General features: G+C 35.2%; 1 pseudogene; it reads right to left on the bottom strand.

Annotated features, from left to right (window-relative positions):
* Positions 1–17,715: 17,715 nt before the first annotated feature.
* LOC101967468 (glutamate dehydrogenase 1, mitochondrial-like) overlaps positions 17,716–24,604 on the bottom strand; it is a 71,026-nt pseudogene continuing 64,137 nt past the window's right edge.

Below are 24,604 nucleotides of genomic sequence, written 5' to 3'. Positions count from 1 at the left end.
CATATTATCATCTGATGCATATTCTGAAAAGAAATTGTGATTTCTACTTTTTAGAAACTTATGACCAAATTTATCTTCTTATTTATCTCCTGTGGGGAGTTTTGGGGAAAAAACACGTACAGTTAAGGGGAGAAAAAGACTAAGCAAAGTCCTTCTATTTAGGTAAAATTAAATTTCACTAAGACAATGGAATTTAAAATTCAAATGTTTTCAGAGCAGTTGTAGTTATCATTGTTTCCACTAAGGTGTGCTAGATCTCTAAATATTATTCATGCTCTTGTGTTACCAGATTCACTGCACTGAATTCAACAGTGTTCCCTGCCTTCCCTGGGGCTGCCAAGCCCTTGCTGCACAGGAGATTTTACAGCTGAAATGAAGATATGCTGCACAAATTCAGCTAAAACACAAAGGCGAACAAGTGAAGAGGACAAATGGTTGCATTTTGAATTGGTGAATTTTATAAACAGACTCATATATTGGCTTTGATTTTGAGGAAATTGGTTTATCTGAGAAGTTCTAGAAGGTTAACCCGATAGAAAGACGCTTTCCAGGCAATTTTTCTTCGAATAAAAAAACCCCTTTAATGTCCTATTATTATTTATAACTAGTGCTACAAATGTGAGTTATCTTTGCTTTAATAGCATATCAATGTGACTCTCTCATAATTCCTAATGATTTAAGACCCTAGAGGTTTCCAAGATCATTGAGTGAAATTTGAAAAACAGTTAACACAAAAGAGCAGGAGGTAGTCCTGTGCGGGATGCTTAATTAAAACTTTTCTCGGAGAGAAAGAAAAATTAATTCTTTTCATTTGCAGCAATGAACTTATTTTTTCCCCCCCAAGTCTTAAAGTCACCAACCAGAAGTTTAGCTATTTTGCTAAAAGCTTTCTACATATTTAGTAACTTAATGATAGACTCTAAAATATTTGCCAGGAGAATATGCCAACTTTTCTCCTAGTCCAAATATGGGTGCTTCATAGATGGTACTAGACATTCACCTTAGTCCAGACGCACTTTTATATGTGGAAATAGCTTCTTTTGGTCATAAAATTTCATTTGGGGTGTGCTTTGGAGTTTGTTTTGTTATCTCACCATGTTTTCAGTTAGAAAGACAAGTTGTTCCTCCCTATCTCCAATCTAGATCCTTAGTTCAGCTGATAGTCTACTCAGATAATTTGGTGTCATGATTTTGATTATATTGCCTACTTATTATAATAAATCACCTTTGAGTAATAATTTTTTTTTAAAAAAATTAGCTCTAAATTGAAATTAACCTTAAAAAATCTCAAATAAAATAGCAATTAACCTTAAATTGTTGATAAGGTTTATTTGTGAAGGGAAAAGGCATTTTTATGCAGTGGCACAGTTACTTTATAAAGTAGCAGTTGATAAGTAACTATAGCTTGTCTTAAAAATGACAACTTTATTGAGTAGAACTAAAAATTTTCCACCAAAATAGATATTTTTTCATAGATACTGTTGTTGTTTCCTAGTTTGTATCTTTATAAAACACTGCGTTAGAAGTCCAGACCAAATTTCATAATATTAAAAAAAATCTTCTTGAGTCTGTTACGATTCCTTTTGTTTGGAGGAGTTTTCAAAATATTTGCAATTAGAGTGCATAATCAAGTCAGTGAATTTTCATCTATATGAACAATTTCTTTGGAATATTGGAGAAAATGACATGTGTTGTGGTTCTCTTACCTTCTCATCTGGTTATTATGTCAATGAGTTGAGCAAATGTGAAATGACATCTCTACTTTTACTGAAATATGTTAAAACAACATATCTCAGTAATGTAGAATAAGGAAACAATTTAGGACAGCAAAGTTTTTACAACATTAACCCAGAAAACCCTTTCATTTGTGAGATTATTTGAGGTGATTTATTGCCACAATTGTCTCCATAATTATCGCCTCCTAAGTAATGATGATTAATGATTACTTCCTAAAACCTTATGTAAGGGAATATGATTCATTAAATCCATTTGAACACATCTAGAGGTAGATGGGAGTAGTTTATTCCCCCAAATAGAAGTTTACAGGAATTTTTATTCAATTTAACACAAAAATGAAACAAATAGAACTCTTTATGCCCTATGTTAACAAGTTTTAAAAGAAATACTTTCTAAAAACAAAGAGGAATGAATGTTGAATATCAGCAAGAGTTAAAAGGTAATGAGAAAATTAAGAACATGCAGAAAAGTATCTAAACACACTAATTATTTCTTTAAATGATACAAAGAACAAAATGAAGATCTTCTGCATTGGAACAGCAGCAGCTACTACAGAATGAAACCTGCTGGGAAACTGAGAAGGCATTTGAGTGGTGCTCAGCTTGCATTATGAGGCAGCAGTTCATCTGGTTTGGTTTAGACTCAGGGCATTAATAGGTGTGCTTTCTAAAAAGTGAAGCCTGTTTGAAATTTAATTAGAAGTGTGGAAACTCTACAAGGAATATTTATATCAGCTAATGCTCTATAATAGATATAAAAGAAAAAAAATACTTCATTTCCTTTTTGACAACAAGTGAAAATAAAAATGTTCTCTAGGAATGCTTTCCCAGAAATATTTAAAATGAATACAGATAATGCAAATTCAATAGATGGTTCTTTGGGAAATATGAATATATTACAGTAGTAATAATAATCATGTGTGTGTGTATGTGTGTGTGTGTGTGCGCTTAAGTGATTGAGGTAGGGTGCAAACCCTGAGTGAGTGAATTAGAAAGCACTACTCATCTGCATTTGTAGAGAAAAATTGGCTTGGTTCAATGTTAAGGTTATAGTAAGAGACCAACATGAACTAGATAAACCCACTTCAAGCTTTGCAACAAAGCTATTTTGTTACTGAAGTGAGAAATTCCAAACCTGTTTTGGAACAGGAATGAAGTTTAGCTCTACAGAGGACATGGAGCTAAGGAGGGGCAGCAGCTGGGTAGAGGAACAAGGCCTCTGTGTTGGAGGTCCTGGGAGCGTGACCACAAGGACTCCAGGAAGGTCAGAGGGAAAATTTTATTTCACAATTTCATTAGTGTCACTCTGAATTAATTTTTATTCAGGTAGAAGAGAGCTATGTTGCACAAAGAACTAGGGCAGGATACTTCTTCACATGGATTGGTTTTTCATTAATATTCTTTTTTTTGATTTTTAAATAATTAGAGTACAAATAAAACTAAATTTCACTTATAAAGGCTTAAATTTGGAAGGAAGACAGCTGAAAAGAGGAAACTTCCAAACAGTTGGAGGGCAGGTGAGATTGGGTGGGGAAGACGAATTCTTGGATGACATAGTCTAATTTCCCAGTGAGCAAATCAGCTTATAAAAACTCAGGATTAGAGAAAATATAAATTATCACAGGTTAAGAGTGGGAAAAATATAAGCTTAGGATCTGAAAAAATTAATTAAAAAGGTGGTCTGTAACTTTGGCTGTTTCCTGCTATTCCATGCAACTTACTTGCAGTATCAACAGAGAGAAATGGCTTCAGTTTCTTAGGAGGAGCAATTTCTTTTCACTGTGTTCTGTAGAACATGGGAGAGAGTTTTATGACTAGTAGCTTATTACTTTGTATTAATCTTAATTTTTCTTTTAAAATGCAAATGCCCAAGAAATATATATGTTATATTAAGTCCCATTGGTGGGAGGATGGGCTTAATTTTGTCAAGGATGAGTCATAGAATTAGTAAAAGAATGGTTTATAATTTAGCTTTCCTTTATGCAGATTTTACTAATTCTATTTTTCTGCCTATATTGGTTGCTTATATTGGAAAAAGAAATGAAATATATGTAACCCATGAATAAAGTTATCTAACTATATTATAACCTTAGATGCTAGGGGCTCTGGATCGTGTTTATAGTTACTCACTTAATCCTTACAGTCCACATTATCAATAAACCTTCTCTTTTATCAGGCAAAGACAGATAATTTTTGTGAGCATACTTTTTAACTAGGTCAAGTTCACTATTAGTCCATTCAAGGAAGCCATTTTCAAAGAGATGAAACATCCACAGAGAATCATTTAGTTTGCTCTTTGGCTGGTCTTAAGGTGGGGTAATTGTGTTTATTTAAGATATGGACTCAGAGACACCTGCAGTGAATAGTCTTTAGTTTTGGTAATGGGGATTTATACTTGATGTTGACACCTCACTCATTAAATATTTTTACCTTCTTTGTCTCTCATGTCTATTGCTTCATGTTCTTGAAAGTGCAGCTTGTCTACTTCATTAACATTTGAATTCTTAGAGCCAAAAGAAGCATTTTACTGCAGGACATTACTCATATGTGTTGGTTTTCTTTAATATTCTTTTTTTGTTTTTTAATACTTAATGTACAAATAAAAAAATTACTTTAGAAAAACAAATCCCATAAATCCATAGCAAATAGAAGAGTTGGACTGAGATATAATGAGCTTTGACAACACTAAACCATGAGTCAAAATATAATCTGTATTTATTTTTAGTGGTGAATATTACTTTTATATTCATTTTTTTAAAGTTGAGGTCATGTGATATATGTAAAAGAGGAAAAATGCCTGCTTTAATGGGTTATGCATAGTTCATGCTTTTCTGAAGTGGGTTTGAAATTTGTTGAATGCATAGTTTTTTACTGTTATCTCGGAGGACAAAATTACTAGTTCTTCCCTAAGATACCCAAATATTCCAAAAGAACATACAGCATGCCAGTTTGTTTCTTCTGTCTGGTCTTTGTTAGGGATGTTTAATGTCCCTGAGAAGCCTTGAAGATGCTCATCAGTTCTCTATTTTATGTTCTACTCAAGCAGTCCTTTGTTGTGACTCTCCTCCAGTTAAAGGAGAGAAGATAGGGTTTCTTATTTTAATTGGTCAATGGGGAAATCCCTGCCGTGTGGCAAATCTCTTTTTCATTGCTGAACACAGTTTTTGCTTTTCTGTGTTTCTAACCTCATGTCTGGAATGTGAGATATTTTATCTAGGACAGAGAATAAGAAAGACATTCTAACAGTCAACGGAGCAGAGTACTGATTTAACTTGTATTAATTTTTCTAGATACCACATCGGGAGCTGAAAAACCACAGATTCAGGTTTTTAAAAAAGAATAGGAAATACTGTGTATACATAAGATACTCTGCCTCCCCCAAATCTCGAAAATAATTACAAAAATAAGAAAAGGAAGAGGGGTGGGAGAGCACTGAATGTAGAGAATAAAAAGCTTTAGAAGCCTTCTACCTGAGGTGAAATGATATCATGGGTTGCCAAAGTGGTAATTCGTCTACCTCAGCTATAGAGTAGAAACCAAAATTTGATTTTATATGCAACAGAGAGGTTAGTTCCTCTTAAATAAATGCATTTTAGAATTTAAATCAGAAAGTTAAAGGAGCTACCACCCATATAAAATTAAAATATATAGGGGCTGGGGCTCAGCGATAGCACACTTGCCTGGCATGTGTGAGAAACTGGGTTCAGTTCTCAGCACCGCATATAAATAAATAAAATAAAGGTCTATCAACAACTAGAAATTTTTTAAAAATTAGAATATAAAACAGTTGCATTATTAGCTATCTGCTCCTCTTATCCTATTTTTAAGGCAGAAAAATTTTCCATTGGTGCTTTATTATCAACTATATTATATAAAACAAAATGGTTTCACTTTCAGTAAGACTTGAACATGACTATGGACTGTTTCCAATATTTTAATATAAAGATAAATGCAATATTTTTGTAGCTAACTTAAAAAAAATCTTACATTTGCTAAGAATTTTGGTGATTGAAAACTTAAACTTTCATTCTAAAATGAGAATATAAGTCAAGCTTTAAACTTCTAGGCTTGATATACACTTATGCATGACTATAATATTCAAAATCAATTTAATACAAATACCATTTATTGTTATTTGCTTTTTCAGTGGAAGAGTAGTTCTCTTAGGCTCCAGCATATTTTTAGTAGCTATAGATGTATTTAAGACTTCAATTTTTATTTGTTTCTTTCCTTTCTATGTAGTAAAATTCTCTTTTAAGTTTTTTCAAGATTGTTTCTAGAGAAAATGTATTCCTTAACTTTCCTTGTGCAGATATGAATTATAACATTATCATCAATGCCCTTGCAACTGGAACACAGAAAGTCACGCAGGCAAATGTACAAGAAAATAGGCTTGCTCTCTCCCCGTGAAGACAATAAAGGATTTCTATTAGACAGTAAAAACCTAAAGTTAGAAATTTATTGGACAGAGGACAGAGGGCAATCTGTGGTTATGTTGGGATTTTCACAATTTTTTATTTAAAATTTACCACAGTTTTAACGTGGCATTTATAAAGGAAAATATCATCTTTACTCTATGAAGTCATGAATACTACTTTATAGAGTGTGTTGGGGGAATTATGGTTTGAATTTTGAATTAATGCAGAAAAACTAAGGACAACAAACATAAAACAGTGTTATATTTATGCAGACTTATTTAGCCAAAATATGGCATTTATCTGAGGTAATATTTACACAGCACAAGCAGTCAGAAGAAAATTTCTTTTCCGTAGGATCTTCATAACACAGTGTCCTAAGAGACAGCTATTAAACTACATACAAGCACTATTTACTTTTAACTTTCTTTCTCATTAACCCACTCCTTAACACTGCTTAGCATTCTAGAGAAGGCTAGAAAATATTTGCTTTGCTCTCATTTTCATTTGAATTATCATAAATAGTCCATTTATAGAACTGAGTAAATGTATTCTTTAACTCTTTTCAGTATTGAATCCTGATCATAACTTTCTTTCAGGGAAGGAGATGTTACATAGGGCCACTAAATAACTGATGCTACATATTAGTTATATAAAAATGAAAGAAAATGGCCAGCAGATGTTTGCTATGAATATCCTTAGAATTCTTAATATAATGAAATATTTTAAATAACTGAAATAAAGATTAAAGTGTAAAGATTTAAATGTAGTAAGATCATATGCTGTATGTACCACTAAATTTACGTGTCATCTTGTTTGCAAACTTTGAAGTTCAGAGGCTGTCTAAGAAGACATGTGAAATTATATTTGCTAGAGTGATTACAGATTTTACAAATGACAGTGACACAGGTCAATAGAAATTGGCAAATGCAGCGTACTCCCAACAGTGCTAATAATAATACATGTGTTTTCTAAATCAATTTCTTTTTATGAAGGGTAGTGTAAATAGGTAACTGGAAATTTCAGGCATGTGTATCACAGCACTTTCATGGTAATGCTCAAAAAGATCCACAAAAAAAAAAAACCAACTAGTTTCTATATTTTTGTTTTATGCAAACTCCTCAAAATATGCACTAAATCATGTCATTGCAGATAGGAAACAGCCACTAAAAATGGGGGTCATTGTTGTAAAGATGATGATCAGAGGACATCTACCAGGCATTGTGGACTTACTGAAATTGTATGTTCAAACCTACAAGTTTTTCCTCTCTACAAAACAAGATTTTGCATCTAAAGGTTAAGATAATGCTTTTAAAAAGGCCAAATATTTTGTCTGACATGTGGATGTTGATCCATAATGGCAGGGGGTGGTGGGCCTGGGGAAGAATTGAGAAACTTTGGATTAGGCAGAGGGCAGGGAGGGGAGAGGAGAGGGGTGTGAGATTGGGAAGAATGGTGGAATGAGAGGGACATTGTTACCCTACGTACATGTATGATTTCATGAATGGTGTACACTGCATCATGTACAGCCAGAGAAATGAGAAGTTGTGCTCCATTTGTGTATGATGAGTTGAAATGCATTCTGCTGTCATATAACTAATTAGAACAAATAAAACAATTTTTAAAAAGATGCCACTTTTATATTGGAAGATTGAATTTGATTCAGTAGAAATATACTTTCTACTTTATTTAGATTTTAAAAGTTCATGAAATAAAAATGATAACATTGTACTTAAGCACTTTCGAAGAATCTTAGGAGAGGAAAGTGTTCAGTTACTAAGTGAGTTATCTATTAAAGTTCAACAACGCGCCTAATTTGGAGCAGTCTACATTTCTTTTTCTTTTTTGCAATGTTGAGGATTGAACCCAGGGCTTCTTGAATCCTAGCCAAATGCTGGAACACTGAGCTACATTTCTAGCCCCTGGACTTGTTTAAATTTATCAGTAGTCTTCTGGGTTTAAAGCAGTTATATTATTTTTATGTTCACAGTCAGGCAAACTAAGTAAACTAAATGTTGCCTTTTAAAAGTTACTTTAACTACTAGTTAAGGATCATTTGCAATTAGTTGAGTGTACAAACATAACAACACTTGTTCTTGCTTATGTAGCAATTACTTGTGTGTAACGAGAGACTTGCAAATTTGTAAAATAATGCTTTTCTTCTAGAGGAAAAAATTTCTTTGGAATTAATGTATTTAAGAGACTTCCTTGTCTATAAATAGTGCAATATGATTTTACCTACTCTTTGACTAAATCAAAATGAATTCTATGTAAATCAACTTTGAAATAATAAACTGCAGAAGCACTAGTACATTCCGAAATAAAAGCAGTTTATTTGTTGCTTGTCCAATGTATTCTTTTGAGAAAATTTTATTTCTTCATAGTTCTGTTTCTGTGATTCCTGTATCTTATGCAACAGGAAGTTCATCTAAAAAAATTTCCCCATTGACACTGAAGATAAATTGGAGATAATTTGTTTTAAAGGGGATTCTTTATCTCATGAAAATATTCAGACCAGAATTGCTTTGAATAATAATGTACACTTGATGCCATTTAAACCCAGAAAGCTTACACATTTTGAAGATTAAAAGTTATTTCCAAGATCATTTTAAACAGTGCTTTTCAAACTTTAATGCATATACAGATCCCTGAGGGATATTGTTAAAATGCAAGAATAATTCAGGAGCTCTGGAAGGGGGCTGAAGATTCTGCATTTCTAACCAGCTCCCAGAAGCTGCTGACCTTGAGACCATACTTTGAGTTATGGGACCTAAAACATCTTTACTAATGTAGTGATTCTTAGGGTGATCTGATCATTATAAAGTTCTTTATTGCAGCAAGATACATACGGTTTGTCTCTGACAGCAGATTTCTTTTTCTATATTAATAATTCCTGAAAGGCTCAGAAGAAGGAAACCAGCTATATTAATATCTGGATTTAAAGTGACTTAGTTTTCATACACACAGACTATTCCTTTCTGTCTTTTAGGACAAATTTATCCTGATTTGTGAACCTGGTTAAGACATTGAAAATCTCTAGGTTTCAGTTTTCTCCTCTGTGGGATGAATTGTGGAATACAAGGCTGAGCCTCCGGTGAACATACCAATATAATTGCTGTAAAAATAAGACAATCAATTTCAGCTTTTGATTTTGTGATTTTATAAATCAAAGTGGGTGTTTTGAAAAATGGAGCATAAGTTTTTGATATTATTAATAAAATGTGATTGCATTTGGGACTTGTATATACCAGGTGAAGAGAAACAATTTGGGTCGGAATACATTAAAATTACATTTTCAAATAATGGTATTCTTTCAGATCATTGATCCTCAAAGTCCTAAGAAGGGCTTCAGTGTTGATTTTGTTCTAACTGACTTATCTTAGGAAAAATATACATTTTCATGCATGGTCTACTTGGGACTGGTTATTTATAGCAGAAAGATAGTTTCCATACCCTTTATTTCATTGACCATTTCCTGAGTAATATACAAAGTACAAAGGAAGTATATTAACCCATTAGATATCATATTTTCTCTCCATGTATTTGTTCTTATTTTTGGCCTTCGTTTTCAGAGACTAAGTACTTTCAAGCTTTATAGAAAACTTACTATCTGCTCTTAGTTACAGACTATAGTGACTAAACCAGATAATGGAGAACATTATTAAAAAAAAAACACCGTGTAAAAATTTCAAAATGCAATATCCTTGACATAGGATCATGCTAACCATATAACTAAAAATAAAGTCCTTTCCATAAATTGGTAAACTCTATGACTCTTATATTTTTATACCTTCAAGTTATATTTCTGAGAAATGTCTGAGTGTTCTAACTCAAGAGCTTCTGAGGACAAGTTCTCAGGTTGATTTTTTTTTTTTTTTTTTTTGGCATGGAGATATTTTCAGGGTAAACAGTGTAGGAAGCAAAAAGTGTTGGGAGGGCAAAATAATCAGCAATGGAAAGTGACACTGGGCACTTGCTCCATCTCCTGTTTCTTACTGGCTAGAACTGAGCCCTGGGTTATGGATGTGCCATCTCTGGCAGGTTTAGCAAAACTCAAAGAGAAGAGAGTACATGAGAAGCATCTCCTGGGGTTTCACAAATAAGAATTTGGATTTAAGGGGAATCATTTTTAAAGAAAAAGTTTTCTCAGGGTGGAAATTCAGCTAGTTAGAATTTGTAAGAACAAACTCTTTGCTAAATGGCCATCATATTTGGAATCTCCCAAAGAGCATTCCAGTTTTTTGGCTCCCTTGGCTTCTCTCCCAGGCCCCAGGTATTTAACTGGTTATAATTTTTTTTAGGGGGGGGCAGTGCTTGGGTATTTGAACTCAGGGCCTCATGCATGCCTCATGCAAGTACTTTACCACTGAGCCACATCCGCATTCCACTAAATATTTTTAATATTGTCTTTAACTTATATAACTTATATATCTTTAACTTATATAACTTAACTTATATTTATCTTCATAGTCTAGGGAAAATAAGGAAACACCATTTGAGGAAGAAGATGGTCAAGCCTTTTCAAAGAGAAAATGCAGAGCTGTGTAGAGGCAAATGTAAGTTAGCCGTCTGCGGGTCTCTTTGCAACTATTAGTGAAAGGTAACTTCTAGAAAAAGTTGGCAAAGAATTTCCTTTCCAGCCTCAAATAGAAGACCCTGAAATGCAAAAAGACTGTGAGTGGCTACTCCCTTACCTTTCAAATCTTTGTTGCCCTCTTGAGCAAAGTGGTTTTGGGATTGGAGTAATAGAATCATGCTCCGACTTTGAAAAAAATTCACAGAATAATCTCAAACTGTGCACTCCTAATGCCAATTTTAAGAGAAATTAAATTAGAGGTTTCTATGTGATATTATTTTAAGGGGTGGCTTTTTGCTAAATACATCTGCAATTAAGTACTGTGATCTTTAGAAATCCCTTGCCAGGATTACTATTTTCTTTTTTAGTTGATTTGATTTTTTTTGGTGAGATACTCCTCTGTCCTCAGCAGCCATGACCCTCCAAGCTGGCCCTCAACCCTTTCTCAGGCTGTCATGGGGGCACTGAGTGACAAAAGCAGAAGAACAGGGAAGATTTTGAACAGATGTGGAATTTAGAGGAGCCCACCTTTCCTGAGACTGTCCACACCTTGGAAATTATATGAAGAGAAGGGTGTGTGGTTAAGAGGACTAAGGAGCCGCCACCTGTGGTGGTCCCCCATATCCCTGTCCAGTAAAGGAAAACTCCACTCAGACTAGCGCAAAGACTCACTTTCATGTGATGGTCCTTTCTTAAACTTGAAAAGTGAATTAAAATATAATTATCAGTTTGAAAATTAAGTAAGGCTGACAGATATTGTTAGGAGTAATAAGAGACATACCCGATTGTCTCAGATTGAGAATTCTGAATTATTTCAGACATGATTTCCAAAATCTTGGTGGCCTTTGACAGAGTTGATCACACTGTTCTTAATGAGACTTTTTTTCCCCCCTTTTTTGAATTCTTTGACATTATCTTGGCTTTTTGGCTCTCTCTGGCCACTAACTTTGCATATCTTCCCTTTGTTGCCTTTTCTTGCTGGGTCTTTTCTTCTTCCCGTAATACCCCACCTATTCTCATACAGCCATCTCACCTCATGCACAATATGTTTTTATCCACTTCTCACCCTTCAAGATTGCAGCAGGTTTTATTGCTTCATGCAAATGACTCCCAGTTCCACAGCTCAGCTCCCTAATTCCACCAAAACTCTAGCTACACTTCCAACTGCCTGCTAGACATCATTATTTGCATGTTCCACAGTTTCTTTTAACTAAAAATTTCTCGAAACACATTTATCACCTTCCTCCACAAAACAACTTATTATTCCTAAATATCCAATTTCTGCCAAATATAACACTTTTCTCCTAGTGACTCAGAGTAAAAAATATGGAGGTTTGTTGGAGTCCTTCATCTCTGTTTAATTAGGTATCTTATTCTTCTGTCCCATTGTTTCAATTCTGCCTATCACTTCTTCAGTTCACATCTTTATGCTCCTCCATTTTTGTTCAAGGGCTGTTTGAGGTTCTGCTCATGCACTTCATTTACACACACATCAGGGGATTTAGAATCTATAAAGCAAAAATTGTGCCTTTCCCCTTTTTAAGCTGGGGTAACAAGTATTTGTCTTAAGCTTAGCAGATACTAAATAGATATTTGTTAAATTGATTATTTTATGATTACCAACTCCATATTATAGGGATAATAAAAATAATAAAACATAAAAGTAATATCCAAACTTGGTCATTAAAAAAACCACCAAAATAAAAGAAATATTTCTTTACTGATTTGATTTGAATGAGTCTTGGCTAGCCAACGGAAGTTCAAATATATAGTGGAATTTCTTTAAATTATTTGCCTTACAGTGAGACAAATCCTGTTTCACAAGATCGACTTTAATAATTTAAATGTTTCTTTGGATTTTAGACTTGAAAGCTAAGTGTATGTGGGTGGAAAAGGATGACTCTGACTGGAGTTGATAGGATTAAGAAACAACCCAGCTGAGTAAGCTTTTGTGGCTGCAATTCACTTAAAATGCAAAGGGTAGACAGTTGTATAACTACATACCAGAGACAGAGACCAATTTTAAATGTAGGAGAGGGGTTTAGACTACTAAATACCACCTTGTTTATGCATTTAGAGATAATTTCACTTGTCTTTGAAACAAGAATTAAAGGTAAATTCACTTTGAAGCATTCAATGAAACTAGTGTGATGACCTAGTATCTTTATTCTTCATCTAAATGAAAATCACATGATAACATCAGGATTGGCAAAAACGAATGAAAAGGCCCTTGGGTATTATAATTGCCACGATGTGGGCTTCTTATTATTCTTGTCATCTTTTGCATCTGGCAGTAGCTTATTGTGGGCCTCTGCCTTCCCTAGTATGGATCATCTTAAGTCAGAGAGTTCCAACACTTCGGATCCAGTGTTATCCAGTTAAGATTCTGGACCAGTGTGGCAGAACATTTAAGCCTCCTTGTCATCCATAGGTGGGAATTAGGCCCAGTCTCCTTTGTGTTATCTCCCTGGTCATTATCCCTCTCTCATCTTTATTTTATTTCCTCTTCAGCTTAGATTCCATGTATTAATTTATTTTTTTGAATGAGAGTAAAATCAAGCCCAGAGAAAAACAAAATACTGTATTTAAAAAAATTACATATCTATTACCAATTTAAATAGCTCTTAGAAACAGGCAAAATTGGTTTGCTTTTCTGTCTTCAATCATGTTTTTCTGGCAAAATATCAACCCTGCATCTACCTAAATATCTCCTTTCTCTAAGCATGTGCCTAAGCACAGCTATAGAAAACCATGAACTCAGCAGATTACTGCTCTCATAAGTTCCTTAGCTGTACTCTTAACATTGTCCTGTGACTAAAGCTACCCTAGAAAGAGGCACTATGGAGAAGTGACTTTTCCTATCCATTTAATACTATTGATATCCTGTGATCATATTTACTCTGTGCATATATTACATTTGCATTGATAATCAAAGGATGAAACTAGCAATAAAGCATAACATTAGAAGGAAGAGAGAGTAGTTAAGGGTGTCAGTTCATCAACAACTGCTGAGAAGTCAAATAAAATAACTGGAGAACAATCCCTGAATTTAACCAGGTGAAGGTCATTGGTCATTAACTGAGAAAGGTTTGGGAATGCAAGGGAGTAAACTCCAATTTTTCAAGATATTTGACTTTTTCTGATTAATATCTGAAATTTCTCCTTTATGTGGAGAACAGAAATAAGGCTATAAAAATAGAAATAGAATATGGATTTAGAAATAGAAATAGAAGTAGTTAGAATGTGGAGTCAATATGATACTTAGTCTTTATCATTACTATTTACTATCACACATTTAAATGTACATGTGAAGAATTAAATAAAGGATGCAGGTTGAATGATTTGGAAAAAAGGAAGTTTGCTAATAAATTTCTTGAGAAGAGCAGAAGGAATATGACTGGGAGGCAAGGAGTGGAAGAGTGGACATTTGGAAGAAAGATACTTAATTCATTGTTTCAGGAGAATAGAAGAGAAAATGAATGTAGGTGCCTGAATCTATGAGCAAGCACATAGATTTGGTGAAGGTAAGTGGAGAAAATTCATATGGTGATTTCTATATGCTCTGTGGAGCTAACCAACTTACATTCAGAAGTTTGAGGAGAACAGAAACGTTTTTTTGAAATAATCCTGCACAGAATGGGAGTTGAGAGTTGACCAGTAGTATATCAGGCTACTGGACAATGTTAAGGGTCCAGTTAAGGAACTTCTGATGGTAGTGGTCTGCTGAGCATGAAAGCAGGTGTGTTAGATGCAAGGGCAGTGTTTTGTCAGAGAGATGTGATCAAAGACAGAAAAGCAAGACAACTTTGCCAGTTTTTAGAGAGCTATTAAAATTGGCACAGATACGTCATTTTTGAAAAACAATACAGACTTTTATTTTTCTCTAACTGACCTTGATTTCACTTCCAATCTCCATGTAATCCAGGGGCAGAAAAATTTTATTAAACTACATTTTTTACTCTCATTGTGTTTTATGGTGTGTTTGTGCCTCTATTTCTCGCTAAATTAACTTTAAAAGTAGCAAATTTCAAGGCATGAAAGTTGAGAAATTTTATCTCACTTATACTTTTTCCCCTTACCCAAGTTTTGCTTCGTATATAAAATGGGATGTCAGATGGTGACTTCTCCTTGGGCCCAAAGCTCAGAGCCAAGGAAAGGCCTTGAAGTAAAGGAAGGTGCTTTGAATTGAATCTGAATGTGAAGTTCTAATTCAGCCTAAAGCGTATCTTTTTAACTTGAAAGTCTATCATTACATTGTTTCCATAGGTGAGAGTGGTGTGAGAACCAGGGATCTACTCCAACATTAGTTATGGAAGGAAAGAGAAATCTCGCAGAGCACTATGGACAGCTTTTTCTGAAGTTTCTAGTGTTTAGAGAAAAAGGAGATGACTCCTGTTTGATTCTGACTGGCTCAGACTCCTTAGCTTACCAATTGCAAGTCATATTTGGTTTTTCTGTTGGTAGCCCTTACATCTTTAGATGCTAAATGCAAATTTCTGATTTTTTTTCACGTAAGAAGAGGAAATTAATTCTTTCCAGTTCTCTTCCCATCAGACTTCACTTTCTAAACAGCTGTCAACTACATCTTTACAGTGGAAGCGTAAAGTTGACATCATATTGTGCCAATATAATTATTTTAGGCACTATGTTTGTACACTGATTCTAAACATTAGAAGCAAAGAGTTTTGTAATACTTTGAAGATGTAAATGTTATTTACGATAGAATCAAGTCATGTAATTGACTTTACAGCTGATAAAAATAATCCTGTCACTAAAAGCAGAATGTTCCAAATATCAAAGTTAAATGTATTATATTTCAACATTTGCTCAAATCAATGCTTAATTTTAGTTTATTTCATATTTGGGCCTTTCGCTACTTGCACAGCTTTTTCTGAAATTTCTAGTGGACTTCTGCTTTGTCTTCTTTATCACATAATTATGATCTTTTAGATTAACAAACATGTAATCTGTTATGATTTTTATTTCATTCTTTGTCCAAAAGTTATATTTCTTGGAGTTCTCTAACATCATCTTCTGATCTCTATTCACTGGTTTCAGAGGTTTTTCTCAGCCACAGTACTGAGTTTCTTCTTTTTAATGAGCTTCCATATTGTTCCACAATTTTTTTGGACTCCTCCCTTTTTTCCCCTTTTGATATTTTCTTACTTATTTTGTTAGGGTGCATCCTGAAATAATTTTCAGGAAGAATGTATGAGAAGTTACATTTCTCAATGAAGTTATGTGTACTTCTTTGCATTCTTTTATCTTTAATTCTGCCTGCTCAGGACTTTAGTTTGGAGACATTTTTCTTTCTTCAGCCTTCAAAGTATTTTTCTATGTTTCTTTGATATTTTTTCCCATTGTATTTTCTCTTCTATTGTTATATATGGTGGATGTTAGATAACTAGAGTTGACCCTTTAGAACTCTCAAATTTTCTTTCTTATGATATATTTTTCTTCTAAATATTTTACCATTTATAGTTTTGGATATGAATGAAAATTTTCTTTTATCTCACCTTTGTTCATCTCATGATCATGTTATTCTCAGTTCTTCAAATGACAGAACTGGTAGAAACTCAATGAATGGATAAATAAATAAAATTTATATATATGCTTGGAACCATAATGCATGGAAAAATTCTCCTGGGTTACGTTGCTAGAATTAAGCACTCAGTGATCCAGTGCCTGTTATATGTCAGGCATTGTTAGTAAAGCTGGGGATGTAGTGGCAAGCTTCCTGTTCTTTTCTTCTCTTTCTTTCTTTCTTTTTTTTTTTTTTTGAAATGGTAGACTTTTAATAACTGCTTTTATCACCAGGTAAGTCATGCAGTTACAAAGTAGATAGAAATTTTTGAAAGGGCATTATTATTATTATTATTATTATTTTAAAAAAGCACTCATTCTTACATAAATATTTAGCACTTCATTGGGACACAACTGCTCAAAAGGCCTTGCCCCCCCAAAATCTCTAAACACTAGAACCCATGTTGTTTTCAGCCTGCTGTTCATGAAGCTGAGTGCAGAATGCAAAACCTCCACGTGGAGAGGATATATAGTCAGGCTGGGTCAGGGCCACCGGCAGTGCTCAGAGCAGCTGGACTTCAAACAAGGAGCTCAGTGGGTTTTCTTGGGACACTCTACTTGAATTATGGTTCAATTGGTCAACACAATAGATCTTCAAAAGGGAAGGACAATTAATTAACTTGATAAAGGGGTTACTGCATTCTTTGGACTATGTGTCATAATGGTAGTTAGTGAATTCTGATAATCTTAACAAAAAATAGCCTCCAATGTTTCCAGGTATGAAGACAGACCTCCATCAGGCTTTTTATTTTTGCTGGATAATACATGACTGATAAGCTCTAAATGATACTGTTTTATGTTATAAAAATACTAGCTTTCTTCATTTACTATGTTTATAGGCATTCACTACTTGAGTCAAGGTTAGACTTATTAAGTGATTCAAGGCAATTTTATTACAGCAGCATGTAATAAAGAAACAACTTTTATTTTTGTTTGTTAACTTGTAAAATTGAGTTATTATGCAGATGTAAAGTATCACTAACTCATTTGAGGACCATGCCACCTTCTAAAAATATCATACATTTAATTCTCATATGTGTCAAAGTTACAGCACATACCAGACTTGTCTAGAGCAAAAATGAGTGACTGTTCTTGACTGACTGTTGGGAAGAGCCCTGGTGCAAGGCAACACAGTAAGGTGGAAGAGACTTCATATTTTAAAGCAAAAGGCCTAAAGGGCTTTTTGGAATAGGTAATTTCTACTTTCACACTCATCAGATTGTACATGATCCTCTAAGCTTAATTCCTTTCTTCTTAAGAGGCTGAATCAGGTTGACTTGTTGAGAACAGTGTCCATTGTTTAATGTGTCATGAGAGAAAGATATCTGCAGTTGCATCTAAACTTGTGATAGGTCAGCGGAAGTTACAGGTGAAGAGGGTGGTGAACAAGTTAACAAAGATCTATTTATGTGAAGGTCATGCCAGCTGCATTGTACACTTTGAAGACTTTCTCAATGGCATTGACAGGTAGCTGTTCTCAGGTCCAAGCCCAGGTTATACTTCATGGTCCAACGCACAATTTGCATGGCTGAATGCTCCAGGTATAGGCTAAGCCAGAATGCACAGGGTCTTTCTATCATGCACTCACTATCCTATCCTGGAACACTGTGGTGAGTACAACGGAATTATTCCACCATGCTTTCCAAATTTTCATTCAAAACACTCTTGAACAGACATGAACAAGGGGTAGTTAGAATCCCGTTCATATTTGAAGGTTAATCAGCCATAGCTGACATGATTCAGATTCTTCAGCCTCTCAAAGTAAGATACTGTCACTCCACCAGCATTTAAGTAGAGATCTGGAATAACCATGATGTTCCTCTCCAGGAGAATCTTATCAGCTTCTGGCGTAGTTGGTCCTTTTGCACCTTCAGCCATAATCTTGGCTTTGACTCTGGGTGCATGGGATTTGGTCAACTGCTTCTCACATGCAGCAGGGATCAGTATTTCACAGTCAGCCTCCAAGATACTTTCTTCATATACCTTTGCCTTGGGGAAGCCCAGAATTGATCCATGTGACAATCTGAAATTTTCTAGTTCCTTTGGGTCAATACCATCTGGATTCCGTATATCCCATCAGATTCACCAACACCAATACATTTAGCACCAAAACAATGTAAATACCTCATAAAGTGCTGGCCCATGTTACCAAGTCCCTGAACCACAAATGTTTTATCTCCAAATCCTTGTGTTATTCCTAAAATGCTCCTGTAAGAAGCTTCATTAATGAAGTTTTCAATCCCATAGAAAACATTCAGGCTAGTAGCAGAGATGACTCTGTGGATGCATTCTTGACTGATGAATTTACCAGTAACACAGGCATGTGCATTAATATTATAGTGCCCTATGGTGCTGGCATAGGTGACAGTGATAGAGGACATCTTCCGATAGCCTGTGCTCATGTCTGGGACAGGCACATCAATGCCAGGACCAGTAAAACCTTTTTCTGCACACTCCATGGCAAACCTTCTTGTGATCTTCTCCAATTCATTATCTGTATAGTTCTTGGGATAGATCTGAATACCTGCTTTAGCACCCTCAAAGAACACACACATCAACCACTGCACACTTACAAGTCAGCAGAGAAGCCAATGCTTTTACTTCATCTACACTCACATCCGTGCTGTAAAGGATACCTCCCTTGCAGAACGTGTGGTGCTGGCTGTGCTGGAGTTCAGTAGCCCTCCATAACCTCCAGGAACGGTGGTTGCGCCAAATGAGAAAGGAGAGGCTCGGCACATGGTTGCAGGGTGTATCCACCACGATGCTAGTGCCATGGTGGAAGACGACCTCCATCATCTTGAAGAAGCTGGGGGCGTCTTCAAGGTCAGCTGTACCCTCGCTGTAGTGGCCCTGGGTGGGCTGCGTGAGCCCTGGCTGCAGGGAGTCAGCGGGCTGCCCGCGTGACCAACCCAGCAGTGCAGCCCAGATGTCAGCCGCTTCGCCCAGGAAGCACTACACAGCCGAGTAGAGGTCAGAGGCTGCCTGGGAGGCCCAGCTCTGAGGGAACTCCCTGTTCTTATAAATTTAAACTCTCTGGAGTGGATGGAGGGAGTGGAAAAACAAAGAAATAAATACTAAATATGTGCCAACAAGCACATCTATGTTGAAAAATGAATGTATGAAATATTGAACAAGTAAATAAGGAATGAATTACATTGTAATAGTGCAGTATAGAGAATTAAAGCGAGAACGTTATGCTGGAGATTGGTTAGGTAGTCCCTTTAGATTGGGTTGTCAGGTTCAGACTGAACAGGTGGCATTTAAGTTGAAATTTCAACAGATGTAGAGAGTTTTTGAGGCAGATGGAACAGTTGGGTAAAGCCCTGTTGCGCAAATAGATGATCAGAATGGTCACTGTAGGGTGTGTGTGAGAGAATGATATGACTAAGATAGAAGCATAGGCAGGTGGCACATTCCTGTAATTCCAGTGACTCAGGAGACTGAGGCAGGAGGATTCAAAGTTCAAAGCCAGCCTCAGCAACTTAGTGAGGCCCTAAGCATCTTAGTGAGATCCTGTCTCAAAAAATTAAAAAAACTGGGTTGGGGGTGGGGGTGCAGGATTGGCTCTGTGGTGAAGCACTCTTGGGTTCAATGCCTGGTACCAAAAAGGAAAAAAGAAAGAAAGAAAGAAAAAGAAATAAGAAAGAAAGAAAGAAAAGAAAGAAAGAAAGAAAGAAAGAAAGAAAGAAAGAAAGAAAGAAAGAAAGAAAGAAAGAAAGAAAGAAAGAAAGGGAGGGAGGGAGGAGACAAATTCCCCATGGCTTTGTAGGTCATGGTAGGAATCTGGATTTTCTCCTGATTTCTTCCCTGTGATAGAAAGTCTTTAGGGGATTTTAAGGAGGAATTGGTACAATCTGATTTGTGTTTTAAGATGACTGCTCTTGTCACTGTATGAAGAATGGGTTGAAGGGGATTGGAGAGAGCAGGGGAGCAAGTAAAAAGGTTTTTACAGTAGTTCAGATAAGATATGAAGTTGGCTTTACCAGTCCTAATAAAGATGGAGTAAGTGGTTCATTGAAACCACTGGGCCAGTGTGCATGTGGTTTTCCAATTTTACAAGTTGTTCTTCAAAAAGATTTTTTTTGATTTACCCTCTTCCAATGGTGTATGAGAGTATAAAATAATAATATAAAGCTGGAATTTATCTTAGAGATCCATATTTCAGTTTTATAAAAGATGAAAACAAGGCCAACTGATCTTATATGCATTAGTCCAAGACGGCAAGTACTTTTCCTAGGAAAGAGTCTCAGGGGTCTTCCAAATTCTGGCAATCTATTAAATATCACAGTACTTTCTCAGATTTCTCTTTTGTCTGACACCCCTCTCTAGCACCTCTACATGTAATTTAGGTACAGGTACATGTTCACCAATGCCTTTAGGTTATGAGTTCTGAAGGCAGGCAGTACCTGTGTCATGGTACTCAGCAAGAATGGTGTTGAAAATGGTGTTTAAAAATGGTACTTGAAAGACCCATCCATGTTCAATTGAATAGACCCTGAAAAAGATAAGAAACTAATCATCACGTCTATTTTCTCTGCCACAATCTAATCACTAAAAGGAGTGAATGACAATCCTACCATAATTATTCAATATCTATGCTTACATTTTACAAACTATTAGGTGAAGTAGCCGAAGAATTCCTTTCAGCTATATGTAGAGGAAAGAATTTGGAATTCAGAAAAAAAACTTGAATTCAAGTTCTGCCTCTGCTCCTGTCTGGTGGTGTGACCCTGGGGCCTGGTTTCTTCAACCTTCAGTTAGTCTAATAATATGTACATGTCTTCCTTGAGTCAGGAGGTTTTATGAGATTCTGAACATTGTATGTGAAAAGGACTTGTAAACTTTGCAGTACAAAGAAAGACTGCTATTTAATAATAGCTGTGATTGATTGGGTTCTGTTATGGACACTGTTCTAAAAGTTTCATGTGCATTAATTCAATGTTCCTTATCACATTTCTGTGAGGACTGGACTGTTATTATACCCATTTTTCAGTTGAAAAAATGAAGAAGAAATTATGTACCAGGAATTGCCAGAAGCAAGACTTAAACCGGGGGTATTTGACTCTATAGTCAAACACAATATACAAAATAATATAATGTGATACAATATCTATGTTGAGCCATGTTAATGCTTTGTAAAAGTGGAATTATTAGATCATCCAGAGTGCATAAATCAATAGAAAATATGTGCCAGGCATACTGCTAAACATTGATGGCACAATAAAGGAAAGGGCAGGATTACTCTTAAATAATTGTGTAGAGAATTTCTTTTTTTCTTTTTATTTTCAGGAATTGAACCTAGGGCCTGGTACATGCTAGGCAAACACTCAACTGCTTAATTACACCCCCAGCCCTAATTTTTCTTTTTTAAAATCAGAAAAAAATCTTCCTGCTTGAACAATATTGTGGAAATATTTTATTTCATTCATAGATAATGTTTCAATATTGTAACATAGACTAGTTTTCATTTTATTACATATTTATTTTATCAGGAAATATTAACCTAGCTACATTTTTTTTTCAGAAAAAATAACTTTGTCCTTTAATGTTTCAAAAAGATTAATTTTCTTTCAAGTAAACAATTATTTTATTTTTTTTCTTTATATTTGTGGATATTCAATCATATCCAAGAGTTTAATCATGTTTAAAAATTTGAGCTACTGGAACACCAATTTCATTTTCAATTTAGTGGATAAAGTGACTTTTACTTCAAGAATAATAAAAATAAACAGTCTGTGCAGATGGGTTTACTAACATAAATTTTGATAATTATAGTACCATGGAAATTGGAGTTCTACAGCTTGACAGAACACCCCATCTTACCTGCCAAATGGAGGTATGATGTCTTTGTATATTTAAAAGAATTCTCTTTAGTTCCCTATTATATAAATTCAATCTTTTCTTCCAAAGAGTTTTCCATGACACCACAGATGATTATCCAAGGCCATTTATGTAAGTGAATTGCTCAGTGATATTATCAGCCAAAATTGTAGGTTGAGGTCAAGTGATGTCAAGTCATTATTTAAAGAAAGAAAGACAAAGGGAAAAAGACAAATTGTGGAGAAGAAATTTAATACATTTTGGCAACATAAGTAGGAAGGTCAATAAAGGACATGAGGCTAGAGTGATGTCATTGTAATTGGCTTCAGTTCAGAAGTGGCAGAGTGGCAGTTAGCCAAAAAGGCACTTTGATGTTGTTTGTTTATATACTGCTACTTAGCTATCCACATCCAGAGTGGAGATTGCAGCAGATAATTTTACGGTGGATGACTGAATATTGTGGTTATGCCATTATTTCAAACTTAGTTTCTAAAATGCAATGGCTTTATCTTAGAGCTTCATTTTTAAGAGGCATTTCCTCCATGCATGTAGCCCTGTAGAGATGAAAAGGTTCAACTGCTGCACAGGTATTTTTTGGATGGGGTGATTATGGATATACGTTTTGAGTTCAGATAATACATTTAGGAAGGATTCCCATGATATTTTAAAATTGTGAAATAAAATTATGAAAATTATGAATATGAAATAGGCAAATTTGTGCAGCCTCCATGTCCTGTTTCATGGATGGTGTTTATACTGTTTATACTATTCTCTGAAGAGGGAGAAAGGAATGAGCTTAAGGGATGTTTTTCTTTCTCAGTTTCTCATTAGCTTGCATTGTATACTTTACTTCCCTGCAGCTCATGAGCATCTAAGTAGCTTTTATTCTATGAGCTATATCATATGTATTTAGATATCTAAGGCCCTTTATTGGTTAGAGGTTTTAACCAACAAGGAGTGATTTTTTTTTTGCATGCAAATATTGGAGAGCAAACCTGTCCAATAGAAATATAATGCAATCCACAAATATGAGCCACATGTTATTTTAACATTCCAAGTAGACACAATGAAAAAGTTAAAATTATTTTAATAATATATTTTCTTTAAAGATTATATCCAAAATACTATCATTTAAATATATAATGGAAAACAGACCTAATGCTGTTACTGCTCTGGAGGCTACAACAGATGCTGTCTTGCTTCTACCCATTCTATATCCTTATCACCCTTGATTAGTACCTTTCTTAGTCTCAGTGGCTTTGATCCTCACTTTCACCCTGTGGAGCTATGACTGCTGGTTACCATGACCTTCTCAGATCATGCACCAGCCTAACTACTTACTATAAAATCTTGACAGAGGCATACAGTGGGTATCTCAATAATAGCTATTACTTCCAAAGTCAAGCAACTCACCAGGGGTCAGCCTGGGGTCTGCAAACTACCAAGTATATCTTCGAATGTAACATAATAGATAGAAATAATGATGACTGGATTGTTCCACCTCCTGTTGCATGGTGGATTTACTTATTACCCTATGCCGTACTCTGATATGAAGTCCCAAATGACTTTGCGTTCCTGAAAAATCAACTTTAACTTGAAATTTCTGAGTACATTTTGAGAGGGCCAAGTGTTGTCTTGAAAGGTAGATGCTTCTGTATCATCTAAAAGTAACGCAGGCAGCTCTAGTCTCTAAAAAAGGAGAAATGGACCATTTCTTGAGGGTCTGGAATGTTCAAGAAAATCTGGGTATTTAAGATTTTTGAGTGCAAAGACCTGAACATTCCCATTTCAAGTTTACTAATCCTGGTATTAGTCTTGGCATTGTAGAACTGCCTACATTAGAATTTAACCTTCTCTGGAGTTCTGCTACATTTATAATTCAGTTCTGGGAAAGGTCTTAGCTTTCTTTGCCCTTCAGCTATGGTAGAACAAAGATTCTTTATGTACTGCCAGGGAATCCCTCTGGCTTTCACAATTACCTTGAACTAGTGATTAATTATTTCCAACTTTTTGTTGTTTTTCTCTAATGAAGTCATAGCCCTTAGCAACAGATGTCTCTTCCACAGTCCCTATAATTACTATTTCCTTCAAATCTCCCAAATGGTTGAGATAGATGTTGCCCCCAGACAGTGTTTTCCCTTCTCACTCTATCCAGCTTAGGTGAAAGTGTTAACAATTGCACTGTTACCAGGTGTGCTGCAGGCTAGCATTGCTCCACCTACCACCCATGAGGCATTACTGAGCGCTAGCCATCAACAGATGATTCACCTCTAAAATCCCATTTCAGAATCTGAATTCAACTGCTTTAGGATAGTGTTCTTGGAAACAGACTTTGAGATGGAGATGCAGGAATTTTATTGGAGAATACATGCAGGGATTAGACTTAAGGGATTGATAGAAAGAAACAAGTAGAGGGAGAAAATGAAACTACTTTTTAGTTGCAGCAAGGAAGTTCAGGAATTTATGTGTTT

The sequence above is a fragment of the Ictidomys tridecemlineatus genome, chromosome 3 (assembly GCF_052094955.1).
Source record: "Ictidomys tridecemlineatus isolate mIctTri1 chromosome 3, mIctTri1.hap1, whole genome shotgun sequence".
NCBI lineage: Eukaryota > Metazoa > Chordata > Mammalia > Rodentia > Sciuridae > Ictidomys > Ictidomys tridecemlineatus.
This window is presented reverse-complemented; position numbering and strand designations above follow the sequence as displayed.